Raw genomic sequence first — 27391 nt, 5'->3', positions numbered from 1 at the left:
CGCAGGAGACTCGTAGTGTTTACTTGAACATGAAATCAGCAGCTTTTATCACTGCTGGGTTTAAACCTGCAACAAGGCCTAGTCGTTGCTTAGTATCCTTCAAATATTTAGACAGCTAAGGACTATGGCAGGGCTCATATTAAACATTACAAAAAAAAGCTTAGGACAGCTGTCCTCTTGTTAATATCCCAGGTAGGCCAGGGAGCTCTTTATGCGTTTCTATCTCTGAGATAGAATGGTGAGCGGCAGCAACTGCCCAACCTGTTACCGCACTCCCTCTATTTTTATTACTATTAAACGCGCGATCGAATCAGCTTTTGGTCAGCCACCAGAACAATCACATCCCAGCAGTCTGCCTAGCACACAACACCTGACGCGAGATGGTTGGGAGAGAATTTTAACAAACCTTTAAGGCATGTGCGGACTTAACAAGCCAATGAGCACTTCGGAATTCTGTGTATCGCAGTAGGATTGGCTGATGTCTCGCCCGTGAGCCAATCCTAGAGCACCTTACAACATACGAGTACCTCCCATTACATACGACTCTCATAATATGTTCAGCTATATGGATTGGCTGTTATGCGACCCGGAAGTACTGATATTAAGAAGAACTGTTGACGGTAAAAAATCAACAACGGGCAGCGGAGATTGGGCTGAATTTACAAACGGTTATTGTAAGTAGCGGACAGGTTGTCTGTCACCTTACTCGTCATTAAAAAATAGACTTTGAACTGAATTCTTCTGTCTATGTTAGTAAGCTAATGAAAATATCTCAAGGGTATAGATATATATCTCGTTTATGTGATTATAGAGCCGCCGTAATCCGTAGCCACACTTTAAAAAATAACAAAAATGAATTAGCTAGGATCCCTGCATGTAAGTAGCTGCAGTAATTTATACGGTAACGTACTCCTTGGAGTTAAGGCTTGTTCTGTCATTTCACGAGTATTTCAGGTTAAACTTTTCCCGAGATAGCGTGCTTTAGAAGTGAATATCTTGCCACTCTATGTACTTACCTCATAATTTGGGAGGGTAAGCGAATTGTTTTCGATCTAAGAATTGTGTTGTGACTTGGTCTTTTAGCTTGGTGAGTAGAGTTGATCTATCTCACGGTCTTCTCTATTGAACTATGAATTGGAACATTCTAGCGGTCGTTTGGACAAGGAGTACAGCCTTATTCTTGATTTGGTGGCGGTGTTATTTTCTTAAACAAATTGGAGACAGCCAATGTTGACGGACGTCTTCTGTGTGTTGCAAACTGATTTAATACGTTCTGACGAGGATGGTCCATGTGAATAAGACATGCGGGTGACTACTGCGGTAATCTGGTTGTTCAGCGCCTTTTCTGATAACAGGTCAACAAAGCTAGCTGTTTTGCATGGCCTTGCGTGAGTTTGATAATTTGTAAAAGAAGGCGGGCCAGGGCATCAAGTTCTGCACAAAATCCCGTGGCTGGTGCTATTACATTTCTGGGGTACCAACTACCAGGCTGCGTAGCTTTGATTCTGCCTCTTTCAATCACCTCCCTACCCTTTTAGCTCACTCCTTTAGGTTCTTTTTCATCCATGATTTATTTCCTTGTCACATTTTTTATGTCGTGCTCTTACTCTTCCTTTCTGCCTTTTGTGTTTTTCTCTTTCTTGTTCTGGGTGAAAAAACTGATAATGAAACATAAGTGCCGATCCCCAAAAATGAGTTGCCGTGGACACCAACTACAATCGCATGGTCAAAATTAAGCACTGCATCACACGCCACATGTTGTTGTTGAAGCGATGCTCCATTTCTGTGATGTGCATTGTTGCTCCACACTCCACTTCTTGCACTCTGTTTCCCCTAGGAAGTGGCACATGTGCAGTGCAGAGCAACACGTCTCACCCGCGACTGCAGTTGCTCATGGTCCAGTTTGCTTCAGCGGCCAGACACCATGGTCGCATCAGAGTTCTAAAATGTATTTTGAAATGAGCCTATTACTAATTTAACAGTGTATCCAATTCAATTCTTACCATAGTTTGTAATAAGTCTGTCAATTCCGACATTTAAGGTAGTTTGTGACAGCTCTAGGGCATTCTGTTTCTGTTAGAATGTAATTTTCGCCGTTTTTAACTGTGCTTTGTTGTCAGCAAGCATTGAGAAAGGTCTTGTAAGGTGTCAAGCAAGTTCTACTCTTTTAGGATGACATCGTGGTCTCTGGCAAGGTTAAGTCTTAACATGATAGAATCCTGGTAGAAGTGTGGGCTAAGTTACGGAACCTTTTCTTAATAATGAAGAGAGAAAAGTGTAGTTCAGAATGGGCACTGTAGTGTATTTGGGGCATACCATTTTGGGTGAAGGGAATCTGTTAGGTCCTCTAACACGAGAAAAAGAGCAACCAAGGCGTTCTTTTAGTTTTTCTTGTTCACTTCATTAGAAACTTTCTGAAGAAAGGAGAAAGAATTGTGTGGGCAAGTGAGTGGTCAGAGGCATTTGAACAGGTTGAGTTACACGTGGAGAGGATTCCCATTTTGGGGCATTTTAATGTGAGCAGAAGAACCATCTTAATAATGGCTGCTAGCCTTAAGGGTCTTGGTGTGGTATTCGCTCAAATACACAATGGAAAAGAAGCAGTTATTGCTTTTGCTTCATGCGCTGTAACGGGGGCTGAAACAAATTATTCATTGATGAACTGTTAGGCTCTGGCATTCACGTGAATAATACATTTGAAATTCTATCTGTGGGTATTGTCACTTGTTAGGAGTGATCACACACCACTGGTTAATGTGTTTTCTTCCAGAGGCAGTGAGTGACACAAACCAAGGATCAGTAGAAGAATGGTGGCAGGGAATTTAACTTGAAGGTACAATAATTGGCAAGTTTTAGAAATGTTGCTGCTGATTGTCTCTCTAGGCTACCTCTAACTGGTGATACACAGGCTTTGCCTGTGTTATGGATACAATCTAATACTGTAAACAAGGAGAAGTGGGAAGAAGCCAAAGTAAAAGCTGTAAGAAAATAAAGAAGAATGTCGTGAAAATAAAATCTTGGACCACGTTTGTGAGTACATTGAGGAGAGACAGTTTGGAATTGTTTGAGATGACTCACGCGGAGAGGAGAGCACTTCCTGAAGGGGTGAAAGAAATATTAGTGAATCTTGCTGACGATGGTTGTCTCAGAAGTGGTTTGACTAAAGCAAGGATAAGACAGCAGTTCTGGCGGCCTCGTATGTACTGGATGGTGAATTAGTGCATTTTGTGTGCTTGGACCGAACCCAAGTAAAGTGGTTAGGCAACCATCTTTGTCACATGTACAAGTTCCCAAAGAGCAGTGGCACAAGCTTGGTATGCGAATTGTTGGGCCGCTTGACCTCTTACAGCTACCACAGAGACTTGTGGTAGTTGAGGTTGATACCACTACGTTTGTTTGCATTCAAGCGTTTTAATTCAGCCAAGACCATTATTGTTATGGAATTCCTGAAGGAAGAGTGTTTCAAGAAGGTGTCCCCAATATCATTCTGACAGACAATAGTGTGCGGTTTTTGTCAAATGAAATATGTAAGTTACTGAAGAGTTTTTCGATTTCCCTTGAACACACTGCATTGAACTTCTGCTAGCCATTGAGTTGGCTGAAGATATGAACTGCATGGTTAAGAAATGTGCACAAAGCTCTTGGCAGAGATTTTGAGAGAGACTTTGAGGACCACGCATCACAGTGATGCAAGCTTATCAATGTTTGAAGGCATGAGAATGAGGAAAGCCTTGTCCAAGTCAAATCTGGGATTTTGTCCCTTGGGAAAGAAGGATGGGGGTTCTGAGTTTGCAAGGAAGAGTGCAAGGGTGGTCAGTAACCAGATTTTGGTTGATCTGTCTTGCAAAATGAAGTGAAGAATGTATAAAGTGGGAGATGTATTGTTAGTAATGCAACTCTGTTTTGTGAAGATGAGTATTTCTGGTTACATGTGTCCTGTTCAAGATCAGGGGTAAACAGCAATTTGGAAGTTTTGGTAACTAGTGAGGTCTTGACCATCTCTTACTCCTCTTTTACCTGCATGGAGGTGTTACTATAACTATTATCATTTTAGTTGAGTATGGATCCTTTCTTTGGCTAGCCCTGCTGAATGCCCTTAATCTTTTTTTTTTTAGGCTAGTGAATAAGCAGAAACTGTTCGGCATTTTTATTTGTTTGTATACATATGATTATAGGAATTAAGCTAATTTCCAAGTCAAGCTGTTGTAAAATGCAATGACAATTTTTCCAGGTGGATGCTACATTAAGTTAAACTAACGTTTTACAGGCCTTGTTTTTTCAGATTTGTTGTTAACTACTAGTTGCATACAAATAGATTTATTAGATGACAAAACATCTTGACGTATGTTACTGCAGGTCACTGATCTTCCTTCTTATGATTCCTTGAACACTGATAAACAAATTAAACGCATCTAACTACCCCTCTCTAAAAATACATACATCCGCGTACCAGCCACTTAACTGAAAACATCCCAGACAAGATATTCATTTAATGTTCTTGAATTCTTACAGGACAGTCAAAGTCAGAGTTCTAAGCTTAACCATAAGTCAACTTTGCCAAATGATGCATAAGATATGACATTATTGAAAGAACAAAAGCTGCACTTATGAAAATGTGTTCTTTGATTTATGCTTTACCCTATGTATTTGAGTGAACTCCTGTTTTCAGTTTGGCCCACAAAATGCACCCCCACCTTCAAGCTAAACCTGATAAATACTTCAGTTGGGTACTGCACACCATCTTCTACTTGATGGTAACCAGGATTGTGAAATGGAGCTTGTTGGGGGGAGGATATGCTACGGTTTATAATAAAATAAAATAGGATTGGATACAGTGTTATAGTTAAGCTTTACAAACACAACCATTGCAATGTTAGAGTGAGTTCAATTTGTAAGTGCCATCCGTTGTAAATTAAGGTTTTACTCTGACAATAAATTAAAGTATGTTTCCTTTTTATTGAAACAAATCAAGGTTATAATTCATTGAGCACCTAACAGTATGCCTAAGCTCAGTCACATATACCATTATGCGTCAGTGGAGCCCTTCTTTACAACTTCCAAGTGTGATTAACTCTTCGTCATCATTACACATCGGCAGGCCCCAAAAGGTTTGAAGTAAGAAATGGATACACTGAAAATTGAAGAAGGCAATCTGAGGATAAGAGATGTTGCGGACTGATCTCTTTTGTGATTGAATTTGGAGTAGACGTTCCTTCACATGCTAACATAGGATGCACCTCTGCCTTTTGCTGCCCACATGGGTCGGGACAAGACTATCAAATATGGCTCCCACCAGAATAGAGACATACAGATCCTACTGGACATCACCCTGGCGCTCCTCTCAAATGGATCAGTAACCACAGCTTGATCAGATTCTTCTTGCCGTAGGTAAACTAGGACTGCCCTAGAAACGAAATTGACATCTTGGCTCTTGATATGAATATCTTCCATGAAGACCAGTGCAAGTTGCAAGACAGCCTACAGGGCACGGAAGAGACACTCAGGAAACTTGTACCACAGACCTCGTATGCTACACAGCCCCTACGGGACCTTGTGGAGAGAGTTGTGTTCTTAAAGGCTGAACTGAAGATGCAGAGAGTTGGGTTAGGTGCAACAACCTGTGAACAGTGTGCCTCTCGGAGAACTCTGACCTAAAGCTTTATATTTAGCAGTGGCTCCAATAAGAAATGTCCCCCAGGGCATATTCCTGATGTTCACAGTTGAAAGGGCGCACTGTATAACGAGTAGATGTCCCCTGCCAAAGGCTCCCCCCAGACCAATAGATGATACATACCTCAGCTGTCGTGACCTTATTCTCCAAAAGTCTTACGCTGGAACCTCGCTGTCCTTTGATCAATCAAAAATCATGATCTTCCCCGTTTACACATTGGCTGAGCAACATTAGAGGCCTTTTTTTCTTACGAGTCAAGATGGACCTCCAGTATGTTCTCCTCTTCCCAGCTAAATTGAAAATCATGGTCTCTGGTCATACCCACTTCTTCACTAGCCCCAAAAATGCTTGTGACTAGGCAGAAGAATATCAGGGTTCACTAACCGCTAAGAGTAAGGGTGAGGATTTGGAAGGGGAGGGCACCCATGGAGTGGCATGGGCAGATCAAATGAGAGATGATGCCCACAGAGATCCCGGTGAGGGACCACTTGGACGATACCTTCCACTGACCAGATCAGAGACGGAAGATCAGTGGTGTTGGAAACAGTGGCCACGTTTTGGATCCTAGCTCAGTCCCTCCACTTGGAAGGCTCGTGCAAGGGTTCGGGGGGCTCCAGCTCCAGTGATGACTCCATGGAACTTCCGCTTGTTATGCCACAAATGGTGGGCAAACTAATTTAGTTTTGTTACTTCAACTTTGATCCCTAATGCTTAGTCAGCAGATGCTGACACATATACTCCCCACACACAGAAAATGCTGCCAGATTATACCGTTGTGCCCCAAAGTGCCTCTCACCTTCATTTGCTCGTGGTACCTGTGACACAGGGAGGGGGGAACTTGAAGGTGTTGGTCCTAACGTCTCATTGCACACTCCTGCGTTGATCCATGTCAGTTGCACTGGACTGATTCTGGGGACGAGTGTGCCCGCTTCCCTGGCACTGGCCGGGAGCCCTTAACCAAGCAACTGCCTTTTGCCCTGATGTTGTGGTTCACAAGTTGTCTCAGTTACGGGGCATTTGTTGGTGTGCCCATTGCTATCTGATCAGGACTTTTTGGGCTAAATGCCCAAGAACTTTTTGTCCCAGTCAGACCGACAATTCTATCATTGTACACTACACGCCAATCTGCGTGCCTCCATGCAACTACTCTTTCCTACCTTAAAAGCCAAGACACTTGGTAATGTACTATAGAGCTAACTATCAGTTTACTGCCTGGAACTTCAAGAGGTTGGGCTCACTGCAGAAATGGCGTAAAGTTCTACCACAGCTTTGACAGTGGGGTACACAAAGCGCATTTCTGCACAAGACCCATTTAACTGCATTGGCAAGCAACAGGTTACAATTGAAATGGAGAGGGCGCATGTGCAGCACTGCGTACTCTGCGTTCACCAGAGGTGGTGCTGTAGGGTTTAAACCTGGAGTGTTCTCTAGGTTTGACAACACACAAATAGGTGCTAAGTGCTGGTATGTACTGCTTAGAAAGCAGCTAGATGGTCCCCCTGTTTTCCTCAACAGTGTCTGTTTCCCCCCGTGTCCACCACCATCTGTTTCTGAAAGCCCTGTCCTGCCTTTTGGTTGACTGGGTGTGTGCGCCCTGGATTCTCCAAGGGGATTTAAATGTAGTTCTGGGTACAAATCTTGACCTCCTCATCTGGAGGACGATCGGTCAAGATAGAAGATGACAGATTTGGGGATTATTCGGGGCACTGAGAGTTTTACTCAATGTCTTTATATGCTGACAACATGCTCCTGTATGTTTGTGAGATGACCACTGATCTCAGTAGTGTACCAGACATCGTCTATCAGTTTCACAGATCTTCTGGACTGTGCATTAACCCTTTGAAGTCGTGAGTCTTCCTGTTCAAGGGAAGCAACCGATAATCTTTGGGGGGACAACATCTATCATGGGTGCCAGATATCTTTTTGTTATTTAGAAATTCATATTTATCACTCTCAGGCTAACTTAGTGGATGGGAACCTGGGAGGTCACTGTGATCCCTTGAAGGCTCAGATCACCTTTTGGTCATCATTGCCAGTCGCTGCACCTGGCAGAGTTGAAATTGGAAAAATGGTGATGGTCCCTCTCCTATTGTACTACTACTCAAACTTTCTGATGCTAGCTCCAGCACCGTACTTTAAACAAATGGATGCCCTCCTAATCAATCTTATTTGGAGAGGCAGTTGGTGAAATATAAGCATTGCCAAACTGCGACTGCCATCCAGCAGAGGAGGGCTAGGTGCCCCTGACTTCCTGGCCTACTTTTTTGTGGCACAGCTTCAGTGGGCGACCTACTGGATGGCTGGGCATCACCTGACTAAAACTGCACTGACTGATGAACAGACACACACTGGGGCTCTAAATAGTATATTTTTCCCAGGCACTACACTTCCTAGGAGGCTGCCAATATTAGTGCTGACTTTGACCATGACATCACAACGCTATGTGCAATACACAACTCAGCGCCTCCATACACACACGTTTCCTCTGAGGGGCCTTCCCGCTACCACTGGTCCATTGTCTGCGACAGATGTAACTCATTGAGAAGCTTCAGATATCCAGACTGCCGGCAACCTGTATGTAGCTGGCGATGCTGAAGACTTTCAAATTCTAGCTGATGAAGTGGACTGGGAGGAAGCCAATTCCTACTGTTCAGTAAAATAATGCACATGATACGGGGTGATGGAATGCAGACGAAACGGAGCCCCATACCCATGCGGTCACACACAGTGCACACAATGGGTGCAGATTAATAACATGGCTTTCTAAGGCTATACACAAACAAACAGGAGTATCGTTCCAGCCCCTTGTTGAACAAAGGGAGAAAGGCTTACCGCGCGTCTACAATGAAACAGAATGGTATTGAACCCTGAAAGTCATCCAGAAATGTTCACTTTAAATGCATACAGTTTAACAACCTGCATAGAGCCTACCTAAGTGGGACCAGACTCAGAGCCCACTTGCATCACACCTCATTGTTACCCCTGGCACTCCATACCGCCACACCTCAGTTTTAGGTTACTAGAGCTATGCTACACTTGACTTGACAGGATTTTTTGGTGTTCCCTGTTTTGAGGTCTTTTATTTTTCCATGGGGACCTACCTGGCACGACAGGGTGGGGGAGGAGGTGGGTGTTTTTTTTTTTTTTTTCTTGTTGGTGGGAGGCCACAAATACAAACTACTATTTTAATAGTATTGAAGTATTCTGTTTTTGTACTTGACAAAATTTCACTCTACTTGAATATATTTGTCTTATCATCTAATGGCAGCGGCGACCCCTGTGGCTATCTTCGAAGAATTTCTTATTCAAAATCAATAAATACATTAAAAAAAAATATACATGTTGGGTCCTTGTGTAGGAACCCAACATACTATTAACATCGTTCTCGCTTGGCTCATCTGTAACATCCACATTTTTATGTCAGTTGCTTAAATATTCAATTAAAATAAAGCTATAAGAATCTGGCAAAGAGAGGTAACATGACGGGTTAATATAGTCTTTGAACCTATTTATTTTTCAGCGTTTGATATAGAAAACCTCGCTATAGTAATACTAAAGTAAGTCCAGCGTTTGGGTCAGTGCGAACATTGAGCATAGTGCCTTATCTCGCAGGCTTGATAAGAAAAGGTTTGGCTACTCTGCTTTGTGAGTAGTGATGCTTCTGCCTTGTGACAGAATGTCATGAGACAGGAAATATGCCCCTGGATAAAGAGATGGGTTCCCAAAGTTTACAAATTCAAAAATTTGAAGTGCTTTCTTTTGTTACAGCTTCTACCAAGTTATGAGGTGTCCGTGAGTCAACTCTCTGCAGAAGGTGCTGATTCAAGGGTTGTCTTTTTAGGGTAAGCACTCTGGCCCCTGTTGTAATCTCTCTGTGGGCTTTTAACCACGCCCATCAGTTTGGTTGGTTCGTGGGCTTGCCTTTTAAAATTTGCTTGATTTCATTAGTGAAAGGCATGCATACGTCATGCCTTTTCCGATGTTTAGCCCTTTTCTACAGCACCGGTAAACTACTGAAAATATACGAGGCTCCGTGTTTTCTGAATGCCTTCTGCATGGTTTCTTTTTATACCCTACGCAGCACGATCTCGCTGGGCAGTGGTCGAGTGCTTTGCATGACATCGACCCGGTTACATGGATAATTCTACTTTTGCCTGGGACATGGATAATTGCACTTTTGCCGACATGTTTCACTCCGAGGGAACTTGTGTTTCCTTTCTGCGCTTACTTTGCGCTCATGGCGACCGTCGTCTCGCATATGTGAAACTGTTTTACTTTCAATTGTCAGTTTATTTGGCAAGAAAAGTCCAGTTAGGTGTTTACAACACAAATGGCTCTAACTCGAGTAAATGTGAGACCCATTGCATTGCAAATGCTTGTGTTTTTGTTTTTTTAACAAGTGAGGTGATTTTTGCAGCCTTATCCTGATTGATTGATTGTGAGGTGATCCATGTGCGTCTATAACCACTGGCCCTAGTGGTGCTGAAGTACTTCTGCCAAACTCATAATCTCAAAGTGCAGTAAGCAGTCTTTCTGCAGTAGGTTCTTGCAGGCGTGAAATAGCTCTGTGCTTAGACCCTAGAATGCCACATAATTGTTCTTGTTTTTTAATAGAAGGTGCTGGTTGGTATTCTGTCATCTATAAGTTATGGGAATCTGAAGAATGTAAGAAGTCCCCTTTCATTCCATTCCACAGATCACTGTTATGGGCAGTTTATTGCAGATTAAACTTTTTTTTTTTTTTTTTTTTGGTTTTATATGCATGAGATAATTAGTGCTCTGGTAAACATCTGTTTTAAACTGCACCAATTTCAGCTGTCATGATTTGCCTAAAGTATCTAGCTGCTCCCTTGAGACTCTACAGAATGATATTCTGTGTTCGATGAGACGTTTTGTTTATTTATAAGTTTTGTAAAAGAGCTTCATGTGACCTATGCCACTTCATAGCCCTGGAACAATAAGAAATACATAAGTGTTTTTTTTTTTTTTTTTAATGGACTGAATCCAGCCAGATTCTTAGGATGGACCTGAATTTGACTTTGGATGATTGAAAGGCTGTTCTAAAAATCTTGTTTTTCTGAATAGAAAGTGACATGCTTCTGTGTAGCAGAGGTTATTTGTTGAACAGCTCCAGACACCTAGGGTCCTGGAGAAAGGTAGATTTCTTGATGACGCATAGTGGCATGCCTATTCTGTTTCTATTGTTAATCAGGACTTTTGCCCCAGTATTCTTTGCATAATAGGCTCAGTGTTTGCCCCTTGTCCTTAAATATCACTGGCAGTAAATGGAAAGCTCCAAGGGCTGGTTTATTCTGGTCCTTTATCCCTAAGCTCAAGGATCTTATGGATGCCTGATTTTGCAGTCCTTGCTGTTCGACAGTTCTTTTTGAAAAGTAATGTAAACTTGTAGGAAGCTGCCCTTTAGCACCTCTATATGTCCCTAGTGAATGGTTCCTCTGGTATCTAGGGCCTGGGTACTAAAGAGGTTCCCTAAGAACTGCAGCTTATCTTGTGCCACTCTAAGGGACCCAGCACCAAACTCATACAGACTGCCACTGCAGGCTGCTTAACAAGGTGCTCCAAAATATGAAAACACAACATGGCACATGCCCGTGGGCCATGTCCCCTAACACTGCCTATGATATTTCTAAGACACCCCTACAGCAGGCCTTACCACCCTAGGCAGGATGCATTATATTACAGGTGAGGGCATATCTGCATGAACAAATATGCGCATGCTGTGTCTTTGTCAATTGTTGGACATAGAAAGTGAACAGGGAAGCCATTCTAAATACATGTGCTGGACACTGGTTAATACGCGTTCCCCCGGCTTCACTGAAAATAGTGGTTTGGTATATAAAACATCTCCTATTAATAAACCCTGACTGATCCTAGTGATGTATTTATCAATACGTGCACCCGGAGGGCACCTTAGAGGTGCCCCTGAAAACCTACCAACTGCTGGTGGGCTAACTGACTAGTTGTAGCCACCCTACCACTAACAGGTGAGGTTCTGGCTCCGGGGACGAGACGTTTTGCTCTCTAGATGTCGAAAACTAAAGCCTGCTCTGGCAGGGGTGTTACACACCTCTAACAGGATGACCTGCAAATCTGCATTTCAAAGCAGGAAGCTTCAAAGGTGCCCACCGCTTTTAGTATGCTGATCTGACTCACATCAGAAGGGAAATGCCACCCCTGCCTCAGAGCCCATTTGGCACCTGCACAGGTGGGAAAATTAGTTATGTGGGAGGCGTGTTGCATTTGCGGGCTGGGCACACCTCTAGGGTGACCAGCCTGAAATGAACACAGCTTTAGAAATTCCCCCATCTGTGTGTGGTGAAATTAGGAATTCTGGGACGGGGTGATGCCCACTCCCCACTGGAAGTGCTCATCTATGGAGCGTAGTGACCCCAAGAGTAAGTAGCCCATTGGCTACTACCCTTTACACCCTTAACATCCCTAAATAGAGTATTTAGGGGACCCACCCGCCTTAATACCAGGGCCTCAGGTCTTTGCTGGACACAATAGGAGTGTATAGCAAGCCTACTGAACCAAGAAGCACGACTGACCTGCTTCCAAGCCTGCGTTCTGCACCCGACCCTCGTGGAGCGACTGACCTCTCCTGCTGCTGCAGCCTGCAAGAAACCAGAGAGCTGTTAGTGCTTCGCAAATTGTCAAAAAGAACTCCCTTGGAGCAGAGAAGCTGCTACCCTGCATCTGCAGACAGCCAAAATACTGTGAGGACCCAGGACTGCCAAAACCCGATGCCGGACATCACCACTGCACCCGATCCTCCAAGCTCAAGCTGAAGTGGGCAAACAGTGTCAGTGTGGTTCCCAGACCCTCCAGAGATTAATCCTACCTAGAGTTCACCCAGTGTGGACTTCCGCCGCCACCTCTAGCCTCTTTCTGGAGGCCACCTCCAACCATGAGTATCCCCTGAACCGGAACCAGACGCCAAAACACTCCATTGCACCCGAGCCCCACAGCCTGAGGTGAAGTCGGCCAACCGTGTCCCTACGTGCCCGAGGATCTCAAGGGTCGAGCCCCCCTGTTGGCTCCCTCCAATTGCCCCCTCCCACCTCCACCCCCCCATCACTGCTTGCAGCCTCTGTCTGACCAGCCCATCTCAGTTGAAGTGAATGGGACACCCAGCGCCGTAACACACCTCTGCACCTGAATGCCCCATATCCTCCCCCACCCCCCGAGGTGATCTGTTGGTGTGGCCTTGGACCAAGCCCCATACTCTTATGTCCAAAAAACAGTCCTGTAAGTCGTTGCTACGTGCCCATATGCAGTGTCTGTTTCTTTCCCATAGGATAACATTAGGGCCCACAAGCTGAAGACAACCCCTGCACCCAGACTCCCAATGCCTCCCGAATTGACCTGTTGGTGCTGCCTTGGACCTTGTCCCCTACTTACCTTAATTCCAGGAAATTGGTCCCATAAGTCTCTGTGAAGTGCCTGAATACAGTATGTTTTCCCCATAGGATAACATTGGGCACCCCACGCTGAAAAACACCTCTGCACCCATGCATCCTTGAGCCTCCCGAAGTGACCTGTTGGTGCTGCCTTGGACCTTGCCCCATACTTACCTCAACTCCAGAAGACTGGTCCTGTATGTCGCTGCTAGGAACCAGTATGCTGTATATGTTTTCCCCCCATAGGATAATATTACTGCATCAAAAACTGCACTGTCAGTGTTTGGAAACTGTAAAAATTCAGAAAATGAAAAGTATTCACCCAAATTCAATGATTTTGGTATCCACAGTTGTATAAAAGTACATATTATTTTTTAACTGGTGTTCAATTTCTTTGTTGAGTGTGTGTCTCAGTTACTGCCTATGTGTGTGCAATACATGCTTAGAACTAACCTCTGATATGCCTGGACTCCTTACACAGTGTACCTCTTTTTGGCCCACTATATAGAGAACTGACTGTCTCATATAGCTTCCCTCAAAACTACACTACAGTAATCCGCTCAATACTGTGGTCAGGTTGAAGAAGCAGGATATTTCTGGACAAATCGGGAGAGGTGACTCTAGAGCTAACAGGGGGGTTGTGCTAGCAAATCTGGTCGTAGTAGGAACCATTAAAGCCAACTTCAGAATTGTGAATTTATTTCAGTGGCTGCCACAGAAGCACGGAGTCTGGTGCTGCCACTTTCCTGAAACCTCCACCATCATTCGGTACTGCCACAAAACAGAATTTTGGTGCTTGATGGACCACGTGATTTAAGACTTTTGGTGATTTCATAGATGCTCTAGAAGAAGTAAGTGAGGAGAAAATCATTAAACACTTAAAGGATTTTGCTGGTGACGGATAAAAGAAGTGATAAAGAAACTTGCACAGACTGAAACAATGTCTTGCTGTCAAATTAAAGGAATGTTAGGAGCCAAGTTCAACCAGATGCCAAACATTGGCTGTGGAAGGTACATTTTCCATCAAGAGAGGCCACAATTTGGTGAAACGGTGGATGAGTTTGATTTGATGCGCTCACCAAACATTGCAAATTCAGTGAATTCAATGATGAAGTAGCCATGCGCTTAAGAGCCATTGATGGTTGTTTGTCTGACTCAGTCAGAAGACGCATGTTGCAAGAGACAGTCTAGAAAAGGTGTTAGTGGCTGTTACAGCTGAGGAATGATCCGGCCAGCAAGCCGTTGATATGGAAGCAGGACCAGCAAAAGGTGAATCGGCATTAGCTATGAGAAGTAGACACCAGCGCCAAGTAGATGCCGGTAAGAGGACCTCATCGGAAAAAGAAAAACTGTGTTTCCGATATGGATTTTCATTTACACATGAGAATAAATGTCCAGCCATTTGACAAACGTGTAAAGGGTGCGGAAAGGAGAACCACTTTATAACCATTTGTAAAGTGAAGAAAAATGTGTCCCAGCAGGATGAGAAAATGGACGCCAAAAGGTTCCAGAAGCAGTCCAGCGACAAGGACAAAAAATGACCTCAACTGCGACCTGTCTAAACTAAACAAAGTCGATTGCCACCAAGTTCAACCTGGTAGAGTAACTTGATGTCACTGTCGACATGCATTTTCTGATGGAGGCATGACAACTGATCCTGACACAGTAGGAGCGTTATCTGCCACCAGTCCTCCACCATGAAACCATGGTTTGGTCCTTCTTGGGCATGGCCAGCTGTTGTTCGAGGTACCTTCTTGACTAAATGTCCAATTTTGATTGTCCGTTGAATGTGACCGCAGTTTCAAAAACATAAAACATGCAATTGAAAATGGGACTGAGATGGCTTACCTTAATCGGAAATTGCACACTTAGATCGCAGTTGACGCGAGCCCGGTGGGGTTTGGTGCGATCCTTGCTCATTTAAATACTCAGGGGTACATCGTGGCGTACACCAGTCAAAGTTTGCATGACACAGAACAAGCCTATTCCTAGCCAGAAAAAGGAGTCGTCTGGCGGTGGTATGGGCCTGTGAACATTTGCATGTGTTTCTGTATGGACAGCATTTTCCGCTCATTACTAATCACTAGGCGTTGCACGCCATTTTTGGCAGTCTGTAAGCCAAGAATGCCCCCTTTCATCAAGAGGTGGGGGTTGCATCTAAAAGACTATGACTATACAATTATGCATAAACCAGGTAAGAATCAAATCTATTCTGATTATTTCTCACAAGCACCCCTTCAGCGGCACAGTTCAACGTTAAAAACTGCGAGGAGTACATCAACTTCATTGTAAAGTCCAGCACACCTGCAGCTCTGTCCATTGAGCATATAATTACTGCTACCAATGTTGATAAGGGCATGTGTGCCCTTAGAGACTTCATTGCAGCCCAGTCCTAGAAAGGGATTGTTCGACTTTTAAGTGACAATGTAAAAATTTAAAAGTGCTGCATTGTCCAAGATGAACTATCCATCGCTAAAGAAGGAATTGTGCTAAGAGGATTCCTGATTGTCATACCTGCGAGTATGAGACGGCAATTTATAGAACTCTACCATTAAGGCCATCGTGGCCAACTAAGCGGACATTGAGGGATCTCGTGTGGTTCCCTCGTTTGAACGAGAAAGTGGAGCAGGAACTAAAAGAGTGTCAGTTATGCAACTGCCTGTCTTCCAAGATGACCCAGCATCCTCTGACAATGTACGATCTCCCTGCGCATGTGTGGGAAAGAATTGCTGTTGATTTCTTTGGGCCTCCATCCAATGAACATCACCTTATGGTGATCATTGACGAGGATTCCAGGTTTCCTCTGGTAGAAGACATAGCATCCACACCAACAGCAAAGTCATTGAGGGGCTAGATAGCATTGTTGCAGTGTGAGGCATACCAGGCATTTTAAAGTCACAATGGTCCACCGTTCAACAGCAAGGAGTTTCTGTCCGGTCTCCACATCAAACATCAGAAAAGCACACTTTTGTGGCCTCCAGCCAACGGTGTTGTGGAACGCTTTACTGGGACCCTGAAATGGGTGATTCAGCATGCATTGATCGAGGGACTTGATCTGAGTCCGACATTATGCCAAGCACTCTGTGCTTAACAGTCAACCCCTTATTCCACTGCAGTCAAGATGTTCGGGAGAGCCATGAGAACCAAATGACCACAGTGAACCCCTGAGCAAACTTACACGATAATGTGGTTGGTGCTGCTGACACTGCTCAGAAGCAGCAGATGAAGACATATGCTGATTGACGCCGTTAAACTCAAGAGATTGTTTTCAAGGAAGGTGATTTGGTTCTCCGGAAACAAAAGTGAAGGGCATTTGATGCTAAATCTTTAAACGTTGTGACACGAAAGGGACATATAATAACAAAGCATCGTTCTGGCAAGTCCATCACAAGGGACTCCTCCCACTTCAGACATCTGTCTAGTAACTCATCAATCCCTGCGGATCCAGAGGAGACTGCCTCACCTGAGAACTCTGATCGAACATTTAGACCCTGTACCCCCGGTGTCTACCCCAGGTACAGCTCAACTACCACATACCTCAAGGTCTGCTCAAACTTTATGAGCACCTAGATGGCTGATCAAAGAAAAATAATGCTGATATTGGAACTTTTTTTTTTTTTTTTTTTGTGTCTTTTTATTTAACAAGGGACGGATGTAGAGTCTTGGAACTCTTAAGCGACCCTGTGACTAGGGATGGACTTATGAAGGACATTACGTAATTAATCTGGGAGGTGACAGGGTGTGGTCTTTAAAGATTATTGGGATAATGAGAGTTGGTTAAATGTTGTACACTGATGAGTAAAGATAACTACAAGCTTAGTGTGTGGTTTGTTCTTGTGCCTGCTACCAAGCTTTGGATGATGCAACACTTTGCCCCAACATTAGGATTTTATTTTTGATCCATCCATACATGGGTGTCCTCCCTTCATGTAAAAGGAGACCTAGTCTAAGCTCTTCCCAATGCTGATGTGATTTTTCTCTACTGCTTTGTATGTACCTTGGTACTGCCCACTTACATCTAGATGGTATATTACTTGAGCCTTTTGAAGCAAGTAGATAGTGAGAAGGGGTGAGAGAGCGAGAGAAAAGATCCTCCTCCATACTCTACACTGTAGTGTATTAAAGGTTGAAACAGAAGATCCTGTGCGTATTTGACTCTCTGTGGAGAAAATACCAAATCTATTCAAGGGCTATCCTGACCCTTACACTGATTACCTAAACGTGCCCAGTAGTACAGCGTGACTACAAGTGTCACAGGCAGCTAGCTGTGAGGTAAAGGAAGACCAGAGCCACTTAATTTCCTTTGTCATAAGCGATTAGGATTTCTTCTGTGATATTTGTCCGAGTCTGTGCCCTAGGAAGGTCTGAATCCACACTGGTAATCTTTCAGGATAATATTCTGGATCAGATTCTGTTCCATGTACTCTACAGTTGCCTGGTTGTTTCATGTTCCAAGTTGTTGCTTGGATACAGTTGGTTTGAGATTGGATAGAAAAAGCAATATATATTATTTTTAATGTGTGCTGTTGGTCTTTACGGCAAGTGCATTAAGGGAAAGCCACACTGTGCCTTAATAGTACTACAAAATAAGATCAGACATCAACTCCCGCCATGGTATATTTGATGGCAGTAACATTAGAACGTTTGTGCTGCTAAATGAGGAGGAGTCTTTTTTTTTTTTTTTTTTTTTTTTTTTTTTTAACATGATGCTAGAAGCTTTCTGTCTCCTTACCCTCCTCTTCTAGCTAATGTTACACTGTAACTGATCCCGTTGTTGGTTGGTTGAGAGAAGGCTAATTACCCAAAAACCTTGTGCCAGGTTGAGATGTCGGAATTTGTCTGCTATAGCCATTACGCTAACTAGTTTAATTTTCAGAATATAACATCTACTTCTTAACTTCTTACTTCTTAACCATTATTGTGTCCATAAATGTAGATATATTTGCTTATACATTCATTAAATTTTGATGATTTGTGGTGGCGCTTTTTATGCAGGAGTATGTCATATACTATTTATACTGTGTTCCAGAAATACTTCTGATTAGAAAGTGAGAGTGGAAGTGTAACTGTAAACAAATTACATAATGTTAATTAAAATTATTTTCTAGTATGCCACCACTTGAATTTCTTTTGTACACTGAAGGCCGCAGATGTCTCCGGGCAAAATACTCTCACAGCACTCTGTGGTGGGAATTTTTGTTTCTTGATGTCAGTTTCTTGAGGGGACCTGCCTTCTATTTTATGGGAATGTCATGCAGCTCCTTTGTAATTTTAAGTGAGCTGCTGATGGGCCTCTATCAGGCTGTTTCTTGGGGTTACTGGGCTTCGGTTGTAACCACTGTGTTGATTTACTGTGGCTTCAATATTTATCTTGGCATTTGACTCTTGAAGGCAAGTGAGTGCAAGCCGTCATTGCCAAGAAGTCATTTAAGGTTTCTTGTCCCCCCCCCCCCCCTCTCTCTCTCTCTCTCTCTCCGGTTTGATGAATAGCTGTGAGGTTAATCAATGGTGGCTAATCTCACTGTGATTAATCTCAGGTTGGTTTGTAGACGTGTTATTTATGTTTTGGTAATCTGTGGCATTTTTCTGGAATTTAAAAGTAAATATATGAGTTGCCTCGTGTGTGTGTGTGTTTTATTTTTTATTTTTTTATTTTTTTTAATTTAAATGGGGCAATATCTATACACACCCTTCCAATTTAAAATGTTTATTTGGAGTTAAAACCCCTTAAATCATATAGAATACTATAATCCGTATATATATATATTTTTTTCCATGAATCTTTTTGTTTTTAATAGTAACATAGTATAATATTACAACGTTTACATCAGTTATACCAGAGGATTACAATAGTCACATCAGTTAATAAGGTTCATGAGATTCTACATAGGTGGTACAATGGACAGAAATGGGTGTGGAGAGTTAACGTGGTGGCCACCAGAACATATATACCATATTTCATACCTGTTATTGTCTGTGCAGGTTTTAGCATTAGTGACTTGTGTAGTAAATGGTAGATCAAAGTGTTCAGACATAAACCTGAAGGTGGTCAACCATTCCATCGCCCCACTAACTGACAGTGAAAGTGGCTGTGTACTTGCATGTAAGTGCAGATTCTGAGGTAATATTAAGCAAAACAGTAACATACAACAACAAAGGAATACAGTGGATTTAGGAACCCAGTACAAGCAATTCGATGCCCCCGTATGCAAGGAGCTCCCCGAAAAAAAAAATATCCACTCATGTAGCGATCAACTCGCGTCTAAATGTGCGGCACCACTACTGAACCAATCTGATTTTTTGCGTTAGAGGGTAGTAAATGAGAAGATCACCGATGATATCAGCAGCACATCGCAAGAAAACTGTGACCGCTAAGCTGCTATGAGTAGTTAAGTTGGTGCAGTGAGGCCAGAGTCTGTTCCCGGAGTACGCAAAGACATCAGCATCACGTCCCAGTTATCAGAGAGGGGGAATTTACGGAGGCCTAGTGCATCCTCTCGCCTCAATGCCGTTCCCTCAGCCTATGTCTGAATGGAGTGCTTCCAGGCCAATACAGTTGGTGCTTTGGCAGCTTTCCAACTCCGGGTAATCAACTGCTTGGCTGTTAAAAGCCCTAGGTCTAAGAATCGGGTGGTAGCCCTGCAGTTCGTACTTCTAGGAAGCAAGCCTAACACGCAGGTTTCCCTAGTATGTAATAGTGTGCGTGACGTACAAGTCGATAAACAAGCGATGACGGCGCCCCAGTAACTATGCAGGAGGGGGCAAGACCACAGCATGTGCAGGACGTCCGCATTTAAGTGTTTGCAACGGGGGCAGGCTGCATCACCACGGGAGAATTATCTATTAATGCGGGCCGGAGTAAGATCTGCCCTGTGAATAATATAGAATTGTATGAGTCGGAATCTGGAGTTACGGGGAATAGTTGTGTGGCTGGACAGGGCCGATTTTCATTGCACATCTGTAAAGGGAGTGCCAGAGTCCTTCCCCCATGCAGCGCGCAATGCTCCGTGATCATGGTGTGTGTGAGTTCGAAGCTCATCTGTGAACCACCTAATTAAATGCCTGCCCTGCCCCATAACCTGTATATATTGTATTAGCAGACGGGTTGGAGGTGCGATCGTTAGGTCCCCCCCATCCGCCTGATAATCTCAGTAATGAGTTATATAAGAGAAACTGTCTTGCCGGGAGACCCGTGTCAGCTACCAAAGCAGAAAATGGAGTCAATTTGCCATCGCTATAAAGGTCACCCAGCGTGTGTAATTCTACAGCGTGCCGGAGCTCAACGTTCGACGTGATTCCAGGGCCCTGAGGTGTACCCAGCAGCACCTGGGTCGGGGCGAACGGGACGGTTCCCTTTGTGAGTTGTAAACACCTGCGGTAACAACGATGTGCCACATTAAGAAAAAGCTCTGCAGGTGATGCCAAGCGTGTAAGTGGGTAGAAAAGGTACATTAATCGTGCAAGTGACCAGGGCTCAGAGGCGGTTGCCGTGTCGGAGAGATGAAATCCCACTAGCCATCGGGACAACCACTGAAGCTGCGAGGCCAGATAATAATGTTCCAGGTTCGGTGCTGAAAGGCCACCATGCTCCAGAGGCAAGTAGAGTTTCTTCAGTGCTGCTCTGCAGCGTCCCTTATTCCAGATAATCTTGCGTAATCTGGGTTCCAGTTCTCTAAAAAAAAAACTGCAATATAATATGGGAGATTGGAGAAATAATATAATAATCGCGGCAACATGATCATCTTCAGGAGTGCAACTCGGCCTGCAACAGAAAATGGCAACGACTGCCAGAAGGTCATTTGGGAGCAGATGGATGCCGTTGCCCTTCCAAGATTCCCATCGTACAAATCCTCTTTCCGATGGTATATGCGAATGCCTAAATATCTGAACGTCCGTGGCTGCCAAGGTACTTCAATACCAGAAAGGCACAACCTCTGATTCGGAAGGTCCGGGTCGAAGGGGAAAAGGCATGATTTTGCCCAATTGACGCGCAGGCCCGAGAGAGCTGCAAAGTTCTGCAGAATAACCTCGATTGCCGGAGGGATATTAGTAATGTCTCTGAAGTACAATAGGAGGTCATCAGCATATAGTGATACGGTATGTAGGCTGTCACCCAGTGCGATATTCCAGTGGAGGCCATGACTGCGTAGCTCCACGGCCAACGGCTCCATCACGAGGGAGAACAGTAACGGGTAAAGGGGGCAGCCCTGCCTCATGCCTCTGCGCACCTCACCCAGGTCCGAGATATTCCCACCCATCTTAACCTGGACAGTAGGTCTGGTGTATAGAAGCTTAACCATTCGCAAGAAATGCAGGCCAAGGCCAAACCGCCGTAAAGTTTAGAAAAGATACGGCCACTCCAGGGAATCAAAAGCCTTCTCCAAATCAAGAACCAGGCATCCCGCCCGCGGCCAGTCACGTGTCGAGTATCGCATGATACGGAATAGACGCCTAATATTGTGAGAAGTGTCTCTTACGGGTACAAATCCGTTTTGATCAGTGTGAACCAGGTCCGAGACCATGGGTGGCAAATGTGTTAACAGGGTCTTAGCCAATATTTTATAGTCTGTATTGAGCATCACCAGTGGTCTGTAGGAGCCAAGTTCCGAGTGGTCTTTACCTGGCTTAGGAAACGACACCAGCATTGCCTCTCTTTGCGATACCGACAGAGACGCCCCCCCTGTATAGTTTCCTCGTATAAACGGAGGAGGTGAGGTGCAAGGATTGCGGAGAAGGTCTTATAGAAGTTGGTTGGAAGGCCATCCGGACCAGGGGTTCTGCCTGCCAATAGATCCTGAATGCTGCCCTGGATCTTAAGGAGCTTCAGCAGTTCTTCCAGTGTCTCCTGCTGGGCATCTTCCAAGCGGGGCAGGGTGATTGATGAGAAGAAATCCTCACAGGTCCGCTGGTCCGGTGGAGCAGCCGAGCTGTAGAGTGTGCCATAGTATTGTGTAAACTCGGAGTGGATCTCCGAGGGAGTGTGGAGCACACTCCCATTTAGTGAACGAATTTACACAACCGGGCCCTGGTCCTGCTAGCGCCTGGTCAGCCAGGCTGAAAGTCTGCCCGACATGTCAGCAGAGGCATGAGTGCGCGCTGAGTGAGCCGCGTAATTTAAGCAACGTAGTTGCTCTAAAAGGGATAAATGCTCAACTTGTGCTGATGATAGCTGCACCATCCCTGCAGGGTTTTGAGTGGCATCTTGCTCAAGGTGCAGCAAAGCCCGTTCTTCCAGAGTACGAGCACCTTCAATAGAACGTCGCAAATTCCACTGCGTTCCCGTGCAGTGGCCTCTAACAAAGACCTTAAAAGCATCCCACTTGATCAAGCTTGAGGACGCCGTGCATTTGTTATGTTCGAAATATTCGGGGATCGTCCCATCCAGCGATGCTCTAAATGCTGCATCCTCTAGGAGCTCGGGTCGGAGCCTCCAGGTAGGAATACTTGAGGGGGAAGTATTCCACCCCAGTCGCATGAGCTGTGGATTGTGGTCTAAATGAGTGCGACCCAAATAATCAATGTTTAACACTGTAGGATAAAAAAAAATTGTGCATAGAAGCCTATCAAGACGGACATGTAGGTGGGTGGGGCGGAGTAGTATGAATAGACCCTGGCGGTAGCATTTTGTTGGCGGCAAATGTCCAGTAGGGACCAGTTCTGGATCCAGGCGTTCAGCGCACGTGCAGCAACCACAGTAGACGCCGTGGGCAATGGAGGGAAGAATCGGTCTAAGTCAGGATCCAATACACTGTTAAAGTTCCCCCCCCCCCCCCCACCTCTCACCCCCCCCAATAACCAAGGATATTCCCTCCATATCGACAGCTGACTGGACAGGGAGCAGAGGAAGGAGGCCTGATCCATGTCTGGTGCATATATGGAGCCCAGCACCAGGGCTCGGCCCGCGAGTTGCCCTCGCACCAAGGCATAGCGCCCCTGCTCATCAACAATGTGATCCTCTGCTACAAAGGGGGTGCCCGGCCTGATCCAAACCAAGGCACCTCTAGCATAAGAAGAGTAACCTGTCGCATATAGCTGTCCCATCCATCGCTGTTGCAAACGAGGCATCTCGGGCTGCGCTAGATGTTTCTTGTAAGAAAGCTCTGCGTATTGAGTGTTGTGTATGCCGCGCACATTCCATGGGAGAGCGGAGTATGTGTTCATGGTGGGTCATAGTGACAATTAAAACTAAACAGCTGAGCGTCTCGTACAAGAGAGGCTGTATAAAGAACAGTGGGGTTCTGTCAGAGTCACCAGATCCTCGGGGTCTGTGCAAGTTCCCAACACGTCCACCACTGAACAGCTCCAAGACTCTGATAGATAAATCATAGAGACTGAGAGAGTTCAAGAGGGGAAGAGGGGATTAGGAAGGGAGCAGCTGGAAAGGAGGCCTGTAGTAAGAAAAAGGTTAGAACACACAATATGAAAATTATATCTCCTGAAATCAATACTAGACTATGATTCTAAGCCGAGTCACTCTGAAAACATGAACAATCTAAGAGTTAAGTTTAAAATGACTAAGTTTCAAGATGGCCGGGTATCTGTAGGGGAATCAAGATGAATTAAATGAAAACTTTTCTTATTCAAGTACTTTCCTTTACATGAGAATCAGAAAAAACATTCTGACTAAATTTTAATCCAGTCATATAAATCCTGTTTTGAGAATGTATACTAGGACCATACAATATTGCATCTAGAAACTCTGGCCTTCTGTGTACTTTTAAAATGTTTCAACACAAATTGCGCATATTGCAGATATATAAACACCATAAAAGGATTGTGCACCATGAATAACACAATATGGATTCAGGAAACAAATCACATAACTTGTCAACTCGAATATTACATAATAAATATCTTAGAATAGTAGCATACAATAAACAACATGAATTAAACTCGAGGAGAGAATCCTGCGTCTTGCCAATTCGAGTGTTACCATGTAAAATACCAAGAAATGGTAGCATGCAATGAATATCAAAGTCAAATCATCATTTATCGAATTGCGCGTCTTGCCGATTCGTAAAACACGATGTAAATGTCAAGGAATAACGGCTCACAATAAATAACCAGATCAAAGTACAATGAAATGGATCGCGCTTCTTTTGCCGATTCTTAAGCCACCATGTAAAATGTCAAGAAATGGTAGCGCGCAATGAACAACAAAGTTAAATGCTCATGAAACAAGTTGTGCGTCTTGCTAATTTGTAAAACATCATGTAAATGTCAAGAAATAGTAGCGCGCAATGGACAACAATGTTTAAACACCATAAAACGAATCGCGCGTCTTGCCGATTCTTAAGCCACCATGTAAATGTCAAGAAATGGTAGCGCGCAATGAATAACAAAGTAAAACCTTTATGAAATAAATTGCGCGTCTTGCCTATTTGTAAACTACCATATAAATGTCAAGAAATGGTAGCGCGCAAGTAATCTGTTACTCATTTAAGAATTTAAACCAAGAATATGAAAATTCTTAATAACGGTGTCTGGACAGTCCAACCACCGTCTTACCGCCTGGAACAATGATCACCAATCAAGGATTAGGGCAGAAGACTGGAAGATCCAAATAGGCCGACGGGACAGGAGCTCAGGAAGAAGCTGCTACTCTGCACTGGGACCTCTGAATAGTGAGCACTGGGAGTTGGGCTGGCTCTCTTTTATAGAGTCTTGGCCCAGCCCAGAACCACGCCCAGGCATGTTGCAGGGAAAGTCTCTGGAAGGCCCTGGAAAGGGGGCCACACCCTAACATACTCTGAAAACCTGCAGCAATACATTGGAAAGGAACAGTATTTGTAAGCATATTAAAAATACGTTTTCAGGATTGAACTCTGCAATGCAAAAGGTTAAACCACAACATATCAGCACAATGCATAAACTACTTTGTTTTGAGAGTGCTGGGTTTTTGCATTTTTGTCGCCAATAGAGCACATACTGCTCTGGTGTTGACAGGTTCCAGCAGATCGGCAGGCTAAGATAGTGCAGGTTCCATTCCAAAACTAGCAAAAAAAATACTATTAGAGCAGAGGGACAACTGGTATCTGCCCAAACCGAATAACCCATGAGGTCAACAAAACGGGTATGAACTAGAAATCTCCACTATTAGGAGAGTGGGGTAAGCCAGGTAAATTAGAGGTGGTCGTAAAGTAGAGCAGGTTCCCCGGGAAATATGAATGGGGGGTGGGGGCAATGGAAGTGAGACTAGTAGATGCATGAGGGGTACAGGAGTGTGAAAAAAATGCGAGGTGCTCCATAGGGGGTCCCCACCGGCGCCCAAGTATGCCAGGTGTCGCTCCACAGTGGTCAGAGTCCCCATCAGATCATGGAGCAGGCAGTACAAAAAGCACTCCCGAGTATAGAGACTGCAGCAACTAAGGAGAGAACGTTCCCATGGGGGTATACTCCTAGAGTACCAACAGTAGTAGGAGATCAATATAAAAGCATTAGAGCAGATCATCCGCTGTCCGGGGTGTCGCCTCCAGGCGCGCCGGGGACCCCATCTCGGAAGAATGCTCAAGAGAAGAAGGTTCCTTGCTGTTAGACTATGAGAGTTCAGTCTCTGCTTTGGAAACAACCGGGAGAACATTAATAGCTGCTGCCGACTGCAGTGCACAGCGACGCTCCTGAATAATCTGCTCCAGATCAGGGTTATGGTTCGCCTTCCTCGGGGTGGCTAAGAGAGTTCTACGGTTTTGTCTCCTGCGGGAGCGGCGACCCTGCGTTATTGGTGTGTCTGCTTCTGGGCCTCGTCCACTGACACAGTTAGTAGACTCCAGCCACTCCCGTGCCGACTCTGGTGTAGTAAAGAAGTGAGACTTATTCTCGATTGTAATGCGGAGTCTGGCTGGGAACAAAAGAGAGTATGTGAGGTTAAGGGCTCGGAGCTTATGTTTTAAAGGCGAGTTCTCTTTGTACAGCCAGCGTGTAATCGGGAAACAGCATGACCTGGGCATTGTCTACTCGGATCGGGGTGATGACCTGACCGCCCGGAGGATAATACCCCTGTCTGCATAGTGGAGCAGAAAGGGATGCAGCCCGCTCCCAGGCGGTCGCGATCTAACAGAGACCCTATGCACACGCTCCACAGAGAAGAAAGATGTCAGGGATCCATCCGGCAAGAGTCCCCCCGTAGCCAAGATTCAGAGTAGGTGACCGCATCCCGGCCCTCCACACCTTCCGAAAGGCCAATGACCCGAATGTTGTTCCTCAGGCTGCGGCCCTCTGCGTCCTCGACACAGTATTCCAGTTCACCTGTGCGGGTCAGATCATACTCCAGCTGAGACATCGTGGGTGCCAGCTCGCCAAGTCGGCCCTCGAGTGTGCATGTCCTATCCGCTAGCTTGCAGTGGTCTGCATGCAGCAGGGTAAGATCGCTGGCCACCTTATCTATCTTGCCTTCCAGGGAAGCATGGGCCTTCTCCAACGAATCACCTATGCGCGCCACCTCCGCCAGCACAGCGTCTAACTTTTGACTGTCCTGATGCAGTGCTTCCGATGATGACTTGACACCAGTTCCAGAGCGGAGGCGGCCTGCGCCCGCTATATTTGTGACAAAGAAATTGTGTGCACTGCCTCAGGGTGTCACCATATGCACAAGTCAAGCCTCAGCAAACCCGGTCAGGAGGGGCCCGCTTGCGCGTGCCGTTTAGGAGGAGGGCGCGGCAGCACGAGCAGCCCCGACTCCCGTCCCACGCGCGTAACCAGATAATCCAAATCACGGCCAGACCCGTTCTAGATAGGCAAGTTGATCAGTTAATTGCAGTGTAGCTGAGTGTCTCCCAATAAAATTAAGTCAGCTGCTCTCTGGCCCACAAAACAGTAATAGTCAACCAAGGGGTTGGTTCAGGGCGCAGCTGTCAGCGGAATAGAGGGCCAGCTCATACATAACTAGTGCAGAAGCCAGACCGACCCGCTTGGTGCGCATCAAATATAGTGGGGCGCAGCAGCACGAGCAGCCTCTCTGCCCAGCATGGTGCCTCCACAGCAGGCGCCTAGTCCAGGTATCCATGGTGCGGAATCGCGCCAACACTTGCAAGCAGCTGCAGGGTGTCCAGGACATGAAGAGAGAGGGCCATGCTGCCCTTATCTCGCTTATAAGGCAGAGGCAGGCCCAGGTCCACTCCCAGTCGTCAGGGGGCAGCAAGTATCAGTGGCGTGCCGGCACCCCCAGACTAGGCACAAAGTTCAGCCCAGCAGATTATGTCCCTCCAAGCGCCAGCGATGTCGCGGGCCGCAGCGCGTTCCCCCAGCTAAGTCTGCTCCTCCTGTCTCCTCAAGGGAGGCCGCCGCCGTTAGCCCCACACTT

The 27391-nt window shown here is 45.1% G+C and overlaps 1 protein-coding gene across 3 annotated transcripts in view; it reads left to right on the top strand.

The window, feature by feature from the left end:
* The first annotated feature begins 576 nt into the window (after nucleotides 1-576).
* GPATCH2L (G-patch domain containing 2 like) overlaps nucleotides 577-27391 on the top strand; it is a 357886-nt gene continuing 331071 nt past the window's right edge. For 2 of the 3 annotated variants that reach the window (XM_069208440.1, XM_069208439.1), the window contains exon 1: nucleotides 577-674. The gene's annotated coding sequence lies outside the window, so the exon portion shown is untranslated. The remainder of the gene's footprint in view (nucleotides 675-27391) is intronic. The other variant, XR_011198831.1, reaches the window with a different exon arrangement.

Source organism: Pleurodeles waltl, chromosome 9 (genome assembly GCF_031143425.1).
Source record: "Pleurodeles waltl isolate 20211129_DDA chromosome 9, aPleWal1.hap1.20221129, whole genome shotgun sequence".
In the NCBI taxonomy this organism is placed as follows: domain Eukaryota; kingdom Metazoa; phylum Chordata; class Amphibia; order Caudata; family Salamandridae; genus Pleurodeles; species Pleurodeles waltl.
Note: the sequence above shows the minus strand (reverse complement) of the source record. Positions and strands in the feature narration are given on the sequence as shown.